We start from the raw sequence: 10,640 nt of genomic DNA, 5'->3' as shown, positions 1-10,640 counted from the left end.
ATGTCAGCCTCGGATATTTCAATTTGACGCTTCTCGGACAATGTTTTTTATCGTTTGTCAGATTGTGTGTGGGCCCACGGTATTAAAATCTTGGCAGGGCATCAAAATACCGAGTAATATTACCCTTCGCGAGCTGTTTGAGAACTTTTCTAGTTTTAGTATATCTCTGTTGCCGTTCGTCTTTTCGCTAAAAATATAAAATATAAAATCCCCTACTCACCAATATTTTAGAAGTTTGAGTCATGTAAAACAATTTATTAATTTCAAGTGGCCTTAAGAAATTTATTGTCATATGCATGGTAAAAACAGTCAGTTACACCATACAATCAGTGCTTGAAGTGGGAAAAAATAAGTGCAGGAACTCTAATTTTCCGACATTTGACATTTGTGCGGTGAAAAAAAAATCAAGTCTTTAGGATGTGTTGGTTCAAAAACTATTTTAATTTAATCATTCTTCCAAGCAATAACCTATAGGCATAGGCTACTTTTTTCTAATTCACAAATGGAATATTGAAAAAGCATTAAAACAACATGAACCAGACCAGTGTGATACTTGTAGTCATAACAATAGACTAGGGCTAAAGCTGATGCGATTGGTTGGGACTCAGTGGATGCATATGATAGGGCACTGTCGTGGCTCGTGGGTAATGTAGTCTTTTATCGGTCTTGTGATATTGTCTATTCTCGGGCCACTGTCGCTGCGTCGGATCAGTTTCAGTAAGTACCGGAACGCAGAAAAAAGTGGCGGAACCCAAAAGACGAAAATACAGAAGTTCCGGAACTGTGTTCCGCTGCGTTCCGGCCCACTTCAAGCACTGCATACAATGAAAATCTAACTCCACATGTTCCGCCGCATTGCCCTAAAGATAGAACAGTAAACACAGAGTGACAATACAATGTGCATTACAAAAATAAATAATATTTAGACAAAGGCTATTGTGCAAACACATAAACCTTCAGAAATAATTTACAGTATTGTGCAAAAGAGCAATTAAATGAGACCTGAAGTGAATATAAAGTTCACCGACTGGCCGATGTGGTGTACAGAGTCTGCAGAAATTGTTCTGTGTGTGTGTATGTGTGTGCATGGGTGGAGAGTGGTTATGGTTCTCCTTGTTCACAGGGTAATTGTCCTGACAATTAAGTCAGTGTTATGGGGGGAAGGGATAGTGGGTGCGAATCATTCACCGGCCTGATGGCCTGTGAATAAAAACTGTCCTTTAATCTGGTGGTTCTTGATTTCACACTTCTGTAGCATCTGCCTGAAGGCAGAAGTGTGAACAGTCTATGCTGAGGGTGGCTATTGTCTCTAATGATGCTACGGGCTTTCCTGATGACTCTAGGGTGATAGTTGTCCTCCAGTGATGGTAGAGCGGCTCCAATAATGATTTGGGCAATTCTCACCACCCGTTCTTTGCAGTTGAGTTCCCAAACCAAACTGTGATGTTGCTGGTGAGAATACTCTCAATAGTACTTCTGTAGAAGTTTTAAAAAATTCTGGTTGCCATTCCAAATTTCCTCAGCCTTCTTAGGAAATACAAACGCTGTTGAGACCAGCTTATTGATGTTGTGAGACCAAGTGAGGTCATCCCTCAAGTGAACACCAAGATATTTAAATGTCTTCACTCTCTCCACCTCCTTCTCTCCAATATGCAGTGGTGTGTGTTATTTTTGTTTCTTCCGTGGGTCTACAATCATCTCCTTGGTTTTGTCAGCATTTAGGGGGAGATTATTGTCCTGACACTAAACTCACCACCTGTCTCCTATATGCTGTCTCATCACTACCAGTAATCACTCCAGTGACCATTGTATCATCAGCAAATTTGATGATACTGGTGTTGCTCTGTGATGCAGTACAGTCAGAAGTAAAGAGGGTATAAAGCAGGGGACTAAACACGCAACCTTGAGGAGTCCCTGTGTTGAGAATTTGTACAGCAGAGGAGCGGCCCCCAATCTGAACTGACTGTAGTCTACCTGTACTTGTTTCTGTAGTTGTGATAGATGTAGTTAACTAATTACTTTTCTCAGTCTGGGACCCATCAGGATGAGAATAAATATGCAAATGTTATTTATCCAAACCAGAGAGGAATGAACAATGGAGAGGATGACTGGAATGTTTCCTTATTCAACTAAAAATCATGAATCACATCTAATCTTGAGTAACACTTCCATGACTTAACTGTCAATAAATGGTTTTTTTTTTTAATCCCCAGTGCTTCCAACAGGCATTTCTTGCTCTGCCCCATGTGCAAGAAGACACAGGCAAGCCTCTCAGTGCATCTGACTAGGGTGTGCATGAAGAGGTCTTCGAAGAAGGACATCCATGAAGTAGTGAAGAAGGCGAAGCAGGATTCTTGAAGTTCTGCAGTGTGGCAGGGTGTTTAGCTACAGGCACCTGCGAGAGATTATGGATGATGCTAATCCAACTAGCAGGTTGGTGGAAAAACTCTTAAGTCTTTTACACATCTCACGTCGTTTCTTCTGTATGACATTTACCAACAGTTTTTTTATTTACTTATTTATCTGAAAGGCTGATCCAGGAGCTGGAGCGTCGGCACATGGTGGTGACAGACACACCCTCCCCAGCAGTGGTGGCGCAGACCAGCAGTGTTCCTGTGGTGGCTGGTACAGTCACAGCCGTGCAGCGACCGGAGAGCACAGAGAGTGAGCAGTCGGAAGACATTGTCAGTGTCAGCAGCGGGCAGCTTGAAGAGACCTTTCAAGTGTGAGTATGAGTATCTCGGCTTTACAGCTTCATTGATATTCTTTGCTTTTGTTTGTGAGCCAATTGAATGTGCGATTTTATGACAAAATATATTTTCCCCATGGCAGTACCCGGGAGGTGCAGTGGACACAGACCTCCAGGCACATGATGCAGAAGAAGGGACTGTACAGGAAACATTCTCTGGACCATCCCCTCCTGAAGGGCTTCGCCACATACTTGGAGAAGGATCTCCTGAATGAAAATTTTAAGCAGGAGGTGAGGATTCCCTTAAAATGCACTTTAGCTTTATAGTAAGTAATATATTCATATTTTCATTCACGTTTTTTTCTTTTTAGGTGGAAAATGTCAGCAGGTTCATGTTTTATATGAACCCTCTGAAGCCTTCCCTGGAATTTGTCAGGGAGAGGGAGAAGGCCAGACTCTTCTTTCGGGAGCTGAGTGAGGCCGGGCTGTCCGGGCAGACCCAGGTGAAATACCTGAAGAACTTGAAGAGGTTGGTAGCATGTTTTGTATATTTTTTTTAATAGTACTTAATGTGTATTTTATATATGTGTTTAGGTGTATATGTATATATGTGCATATGAACATGTGTGTATATCGTACATATGAATACTTAGATACCCGTACTTCCTCTGACAGATTCCTGAAGTACCACACTGTCATGACCGACCTCCGGCAGGACAGCAGAGGACTGTGGAACGACGCCAAGTTCTTCATGGAGGAACTGAGCTCACTACAGCTGAGCTGTGCTAAGCTGGCATGTAAGGAGATCATTCAAAGGAGGTAAGTTCCATTGTTATATTTCATTTGACATCATGATTTTCTTATAAATTCTGCCCATAGTCTCCTCCGTCTTACTCGCATTTTAAAATGTGGACTGTATAAATCAGGATTGAGAATAATTGATTTTTCTATAGGCATGCCATTCTGACAGAGAAGAACCCTCTGAATCCAGAAGATTGCTGGGCCGTGCTGAGGGCTGCCAAGCACGACTTCTTGGCGATCGTCGGAAAGGTTTATCCAGAAGAAACACCCCTGGAGTTGAAAGAGTGCTGCCTCCTGCTCTACTACCTGGAGGCCATTGTCATCCTGAAGCATCTCCAGCAAGCAGGCGTGGTGGAGCACATGACTGTAAGTATTGTACTCTTTTTTTGTCTGTCACTGACACTTTTGCCGTTACCTTTATTAACCAGTGTGACGTCCTTGTTTTGTGCAGGTCCAGGAGTGGATGGAGAGGACCAGAGACGAGTCGGGCTACACGGTCATTGGGGTAAAGGAGCACAGATCATCCACACGGCGAGTGGCTGCGTTTGCCCTATCCTCTGAGGAGGAGAAGGTAAGTTATTCAAACTGGTTGAGATTTATTTCATATTTTCTGCCCCAACCAAACAGCACCTTTTCAAAATTAAATCCTTGTTCATGTTTTTCCTCTGTCGACAGTGGTTTGATACCTACTTCAGTCACGTGCGTCCGCAGCTCCTGGCCTCCAATTGGAGCAAAAGAACCACCGATCACCAGGGGGGAGATGAGAGGTTCTTTGTCTCCTCCTCAGGGAGGCCGATATACAATGCATCAGCCGACCTCCACCGGCTGCACCAAAGGTAAGCTAACCATCGTGATGCATTTCCCCCACAATATGTTCTGATTACACGTTATCAGGCGTCATGTGAGAAGTATTAATAAAGGCCATGTTAATTTTGCACTTTAGATACCAGCTGGACCCAGTGACCAGCCAGACTGCCCGGCGAGTGTTTGGGACAGCCACCAAGAACATGACCGACTCTGAAAAGACTTTGGTGGCTGATTATCTCAGTCATTCTGCTGCGACGGCTAAAAATGTGGTGGCAGCCAGTAAGCTGCTGAGCAAGCTGGCAGGTGACTTAAGGTAAGCATGTTTTATGTTTGCTGTCGGACTTTCAACACACACAATCAAAGCCCTCATAACTGAACACTAATCTTAAACTGTTTGTATTTCAGTGCCTCCTCTGCAGAAGAGGGAACCATCCGTGCTACCCGTGGTGCTGTGCGTAGTGCTGCCCCCGGATCAAATCAACGGACCGACGTCCAGGCAGCATATGACCGGCTTCTGCAGACTCATCCGGTGACCCTGGATGGAGACGTGCCAGACAGGACCGTTCGTTCACAGACGTCAGGCCAGTTCCAGAGGCAGCTTTACGAGCGCTGGCTGAAGGCCCAGATGAAACTGCGCGTGAAGCATGTCCTCTGTTGAGTATTGTTATTGACACTAATTAATGACCTTTTTACTGAGAAACTATCCTATGTACACGATTCACATAGTCATCTTGACTAACCAACCAATTTCATTTGCTTTTGACAGCACACTTTGGCAGACGGGAACCCACAGAGTCGAGGTTCAACGCTTGGATAAAGAAGCAGGGTTGGAAGGGCAACGTCCCCAGCGCTGCCAGCATCCAAAAAGACTGGAAGCCCACCGGATCTGTGAAGACGGCGTCTGCACCGGATCTGTGAAGACGGCGTCTGCACGACCCGGCATTTCCAGGCTGGTGAGGTGGTCTGTGACTACCATGGGCGGGTAGTCACAGCCACAGAGGGCTGGCAGATCCACCAGGCTACAACTGAGGAGCAGACTGGGTATATGACAGTAAAAATAATCACATGTGCATTGATGCACACGCACCTCAATGTGAGTGCCACCCCAAGAAGCAAACTTTTGGACGGCTAATTAATCATTCCAGGAAGAAAGCCAACATTCGGCCCAGGCTCTGCACCGTGGAGATGGACGGGAAAGAGCAGGACGTCATCCTTTTCTTAGCTCAGATGAAAATTGATCTTGGTGAAGAACTTCGTTTTGATTTTGGTGTAGAGCGAAAGTCATTCAGAGGAGAGGGTTTAGACCTATGCTGGGTGTAAAAACCTGCATGGGGCTCTGTACATGTGTGGGTTCATGTACAAGAAGTTCTCCGCTGACCTCAATATATAGTTAGATAATGTATGAATTTGTGTGACATAATGTAAAAATATGATCTTCCACATTAAACTAGAGATTGTGAAGCCAAGTGAGTCCAGCTCTAATAGGGTACGTTAAAGATGCTGCAGTTATTCATGTTACACAGTTTACATACCGCTGACACCAATGCCAACTGAAACCAACCATGATGGAGAGAATAAAACCGCTATCAGTCCTACAGCAGAATTACCTGAATGTTTTTTTTTGTAGACCTGTGTAATATATACTCACCTACAGCAAAGACTCTTAATGTTAATGCTTCTTAATATGTAGTTGTCCTTCATCCAACTAGTTTTAGAGCAACACATGAAAATGTTAGGCACATTGTAGAAATATCTGTCCTCCTGCTGCTGCTAGGGCTTCTGTTTCCTTGATGGCTGTTTCACACCTCTCTCTGATGCACACACAGAGATACCCGTCCCCCAACACACTGGGAACACAGCCATGGCTGACCTGCAGGTCGCATAAACAAATAGAGTGAGTCAGATAAATGTAATAAAGGTGTTTATTGCATTTTTGCTATAAAATGTGCCTATACTTTTTTTTACCAGTGAGATTCCTGTCTTCTCAAAGTTACACCCTTCTAAGTCATACTGTTAAATTCATATGTCTCTGTCTGTGTCAACACATGTTGATCACAGTGACCTACACATATAAGAACACAAACGTATAAGAAAACACAGCCTGAAGTATTACAGCAGAAATACTCAGGTCACTTCCTTAAGATCTCCATGTGTGCTGAAAGCACCTACACTTGGGAAGGCTCTTACAGTCTGTAAGCGAGCTTGAAATGCAGCCTGTGTGGACCACTACAACAACAGGCCACACAGGGGATTTATTAAGTAAATTAAAGTATGGGATTTGTGCTCCACAAATAGCCCAAAACACATGTTTATAGCCCGACGAGATTTAGCTGCAACACTTGTCACCAGCTAAAAATCAATAAGATTAATACATATATTTACATGTAATATATGCTGTCATAAACATAGTCATAAACACAGAGTGCGAGTAAAGTAACATTTTGTTAAGCAACGGCCAGGTGCTGGGAAAAAATAACCTTTAAAATACTGATTATGACCCCAGTGGTCTTAATGCAACAAAATATTACGATCATTACAGGCTGTGCCTGTCCTCCTGTTGCTGCCAGGACTTTTGTTTGATTGATGGCAGTTTCACACCTCTGTGATGCACACAGACAGCTACCCATCCCCCAGCACACTGTGAAATCCAGACGTCACACCTTGGGCAGATCTGCAGGTCACATATGCTGTTCTCTTTATTTTAGCTTAATCACAAAACCTGTCTGCTCAAGGAAGTGTGCTTTCATTTTATAGAAATTAGCAAAAAAATAAATAAAACATATCAGTATCACAGAGGTCAAAGCAACGCCATCGGAGAAAATAGCAGGCCGAATCTGCAGCGACATTACACAAAAAACATACAGTGTACATGGGGAATCAGGGTTCGATTCTGCAGAGGGAGTCTGAGAAACGGCCCCCTCTCATTTGTAAATTTCTTATGTTCTTATGACATTTGTGAACAAACATACATTGGAGACTGATGTGTAAGCATGTTTTCACTCTATTCATTTAATTCTATTTTTTATAAATAAATCAGTCTTTTGTTTCAATATATTTTGTGAATATGTGTCTTTCATATTTGCAGGTCAGTCAGTGTGTGGGATATTTTGTATAGATATGGCAGGCTTTTGTGAAGGTTTCCATGTCACACACAAAGGCTTATTTGAGCTACCAGTCTGAGTAAATGCAAATGTGCCAGGCTTCACAGGTAATTGGTGTGTTTGCACAACAAAAGCAGGAGGGCAATGGAGCTAATGGCTCAGCGAGAATCTGCGGCAGGCCTAGTAGTGCTAGAAAATGTAGGCAAATTTGTGCAGGCTTAGTAGTTCTAGCGTTAATGACTTATTTTGGAAGCTTTTTTTTTTTTTAACCAGTAATGCCGATAGCCCCATTGGATGAAGAGCAATACACCAAAATTTTAGGAAGATTTTAGACTGAGCCTATCCTCCTGCTAATACTAGTAGTCACTGTATGTCAATTTGTCTGTGTCAGAACAGTACGATTTGAACAATCTGTGGTGCCATCTGTAATGCGATCTGGGCCCTTTAAGGCTGGCTCGCTGCAAATAGTGAGCGAGTGCGAGTGTGCGTTAGAGCAAGACGGGGGCGGGGTGGCAATTTCAGGCAGAAATTTCAGGGTAAAAAGGGGGAAATCGAAATTGGATCATACTGGCAATGTTGCTCAGAATCGCTGTAGCTTTCCGATGGTATGTGGGGCGACACATAAGAAAACAAACATTCATTATTACATTCTATTTACGTAAAATTGCGATCTTCCACATTAATCAAAAGGTAAAACTGACATAATTACAGCTCCGATATCTTATATTAAAGTCACCCGAGAGTCACAAAATGGTTTTGAAATGGCAAAGACAGACACAAATCAAATGTATATGAGCAGCAACATAAGAGATCTGTTGTTTGGGTTAATTATATTAGAGTATACTATATTCATATGTGGTGTGGTGGCGAATTGGTGCAGAAATTTTAGAACTGCACTATTCATTTATCACTCTATTTAGAAATATAAATTATAAAAGTTCTTAAAAGATTCATCCTTCTTAAAAGTTACTTTGTTTCACATTTGAAATCGTCTTTCAAAGTGTCCCTCACAATGCCACTGGGGGTGGCGTGGGCGGGGCTACGTGGGGGGGGGGGCTACGTAGGGGGGACGCGGTCAGAATGGTATATTAAGAGGAGACCTCCACATGTACAGTTACTCTACCTCTGCTTCCAGCGAGACAAGAGCTCCAGACTCTGTAGAAGATTTCATCTATTGTTGAAGAATTTATCAAGAATGGCTTCCAAATGGTAAGTTATGATCAATTTATTATTGCATTTGAATCTGTAAAAACTGTGGATAAATTTGTTCTTCCTTGTATGTACTTTACTTATGTATTTTTGTATGTATGTACTTATGTATTTTTGTATGTATTACCATCCATTACAAAACTAAAACAATTTTTTGAAGCAATTTAAGGGTAGAATACTATTTTTTCATTTGCAGTGTTCACAAAAGGCTTATATTGCTTAATATCAATGTAACTAAATAGTCAACATGATTATGATTAGGCCACTTAAAATTAATAAATTGTTTTACATGGCCGCCCGCCTCAATTTTTTGGTGCCGCCTCGATTTTTTTTATATTTTAGATTTTTCAAAAAATCCGTTTTTTTCACCTCAGAAACTGTGGGTGAAAAATCTTGAATGTCCGCCTCGGATTTTTCAATTTGACGCTTCTCGGACAATGGTTTTTATCGTTTGTCAGATTGTGTGTGGGCCCACGGTATTAAAATCTTGGCAGGGCATCAAAATACCGAGTAATATTACCCTTCGCGAGCTGTTTGAGAACTTTTCTAGTTTTAGTATATCTCTGTTGCCGTTCGTCTTTTCGCTAAAAATATAAAATATAAAATCCCCTACTCACCAATATTTTAGAAGTTTGAGTCATGTAAAACAATTTATTAATTTCAAGTGGCCTTGAAAAAGAAATTTATTGTCATATGCATGGTAAAAACAGTCAGTTACACCATACAATCAGTGCTTGAAGTGGGAAAAAATAAGTGCAGGAACTCTAATTTTCCGACATTTGACATTTGTGCGGTGAAAAAAAAATCAAGTCTTTAGGATGTGTTGGTTCAAAAACTATTTTAATTTAATCATTCTTCCAAGCAATAACCTATAGGCATAGGCTACTTTTTTCTAATTCACAAATGGAATATTGAAAAAGCATTAAAACAACATGAACCAGACCAGTGTGATACTTGTAGTCATAACAATAGACTAGGGCTAAAGCTGATGCGATTGGTTGGGACTCAGTGGATGCATATGATAGGGCACTGTCGTGGCTCGTGGGTAATGTAGTCTTTTATCGGTCTTGTGATATTGTCTATTCTCGGGCCACTGTCGCTGCGTCGGATCAGGTCCAGTAAGTACCGGAACGCAGAAAAAAGTGGCGGAACCCAAAAGACGAAAATACAGAAGTTCCGGAACTGTGTTCCGCTGCGTTCCGGCCCACTTCAAGCACTGCATACAATGAAAATCTAACTCCACATGTTCCGTCGCATTGCCCTAAAGATAGAACAGTAAACACAGAGTGACAATACAATGTGCATTACAAAAATAAATAATATTTAGACAAAGGCTATTGTGCAAACACATAAACCTTCAGAAATAATTTACAGTATTGTGCAAAAGAGCAATTAAATGAGACCTGAAGTGAATATAAAGTTCACCGACTGGCCGATGTGGTGTACAGAGTCTGCAGAAATTGTTCTGTGTGTGTGTATGTGTGTGCATGGGTGGAGAGTGGTTATGGTTCTCCTTGTTCACAGGGTAATTGTCCTGACAATTAAGTCAGTGTTATGGGGGGAAGGGATAGTGGGTGTGAATCATTCACCGGCCTGATGGCCTGTGAATAAAAACTGTCCTTTAATCTGGTGGTTCTTGATTTCACACTTCTGTAGCATCTGCCTGAAGGCAGAAGTGTGAACAGTCTATGCTGAGGGTGGCTATTGTCTCTAATGATGCTACGGGCTTTCCTGATGACTCTAGGGTGATAGTTGTCCTCCAGTGATGGTAGAGCGGCTCCAATAATGATTTGGGCAATTCTCACCACCCGTTCTTTGCAGTTGAGTTCCCAAACCAAACTGTGATGTTGCTGGTGAGAATACTCTCAATAGTACTTCTGTAGAAGTTTTAAAAAATTCTGGTTGCCATTCCAAATTTCCTCAGCCTTCTTAGGAAATACAAACGCTGTTGAGACCAGCTTATTGATGTTGTGAGACCAAGTGAGGTCATCCCTCAAGTGAACACCAAGATATTTAAATGTCTTCACTCTCTC

This window comes from Paramormyrops kingsleyae, chromosome 25 (assembly GCF_048594095.1).
Source record: "Paramormyrops kingsleyae isolate MSU_618 chromosome 25, PKINGS_0.4, whole genome shotgun sequence".
Classification (NCBI taxonomy): Eukaryota; Metazoa; Chordata; class Actinopteri; order Osteoglossiformes; family Mormyridae; genus Paramormyrops; species Paramormyrops kingsleyae.
Note: the sequence above shows the minus strand (reverse complement) of the source record.